At 42.3% G+C, this 1,195-nt stretch overlaps 1 non-coding gene across 1 annotated transcript; it reads right to left on the reverse strand.

Moving 5' to 3' along the window:
* Positions 1 to 200: 200 nt before the first annotated feature.
* Positions 201 to 307, reverse strand: LOC118482559. The gene has a single exon (XR_004868591.1). It is a non-coding gene; the product is annotated as a small nucleolar RNA R71 (small nucleolar RNA).
* Between the last annotated feature and the right edge of the window lie 888 nt (positions 308 to 1,195).

A 1,195-nucleotide genomic window follows, 5' to 3' on the forward strand; every position in this document is an offset into this window, starting at 1 on the left:
TACTAATTTCTTAGAAATATGTGATAACTTTCGGATCAATGGGGGCATCAAACGACGCCATCCACCTTCGTATGTTTCCATTTTCACTAAAAGACCGAGCTAAGGCTTGGCTTAATACCCTCCCAGTTGGCTCGGTAAACACCTGGGATGAACTGACCCAAAAGTTTCTATATAAGTATTTCCCTCCAGCTAAAACGGCTAAATTAATGACTGAAATTAATACATATTCACAAGAGGATGGGGAATCCTTATATGAAACTTGGGAAAGGTTCAAGGAGCTACTAAGAAAGTGTCCTCATCATGGTCTTGCGGTATGGCAACAAGTATCCACTTTCTACAATGGGTTGTTGCCACACACAAGACAAACACTTGATTCTAGCTCCGGGGGACTTTTAGGTAATTGTCGCCCAAATGAAATATATAATCAAATTGAGGAAATTGCTCAAACCAATTTTCAGTGGCACACTCCCCGAGGCAATAAATCCATTGCCCCGGGCGCCCATAAGGTTGATGAAAGCACTTCTTTGCAAGCCCAAATCGAGGCCCTTTCTTCAAAAATCAAAAAGTTAGAAATGACAAAAACGGTCTCGGTAATGGCTTGTGAAGGGTGTGGTGGACCACATGAAAATTGGAGTTGTATGAAAGAATTAGATGATCAAACAGAAATGGTAAACTACATTGATAATAGACCTAGGCCGCCGGGTCCTCCAACGGGTATCTACAACCAAGGATGGGGTAACCACCCTAACCTTGGTTGGAGAGATCCCGACAATAGTAGTAACCAACAAAACCAACGAACTAACTTTCAACAACCACAAACTTTTTCTCAACAACAAGGTGGACGAGAAAGGCTTGAAGATACTGTATCTCGCCTCATCTCCGACACCGAAAAGAAAAACTCGGATCGATTTCAACAATTGGAATCAAGTTTTAGAAATCAACAAGCTAGCATTCAAAACATTGAAAAACAATTAAATCAACTAGCTCAAAATTTTTCCGAGAGACCACAAGGTGCGTTACCAAGTAATACCGAAACCAACCCGAAGGCACAAGTACATCTCATAACATTGAGAAACCGAACCGTGGGTCCTGAAGATGCTCCACCTCCACCAACTGAAGGAAGCCAATCTAAACAACCAACTCCACCCACGCCCCAACAAGAGAAGGTTTCTCCACCAGTTCAAGAACCGGCTAA

The sequence above is a fragment of the Helianthus annuus genome, chromosome 9 (assembly GCF_002127325.2).
Source record: "Helianthus annuus cultivar XRQ/B chromosome 9, HanXRQr2.0-SUNRISE, whole genome shotgun sequence".
NCBI classification, from domain to species: Eukaryota; Viridiplantae; Streptophyta; class Magnoliopsida; order Asterales; family Asteraceae; genus Helianthus; species Helianthus annuus.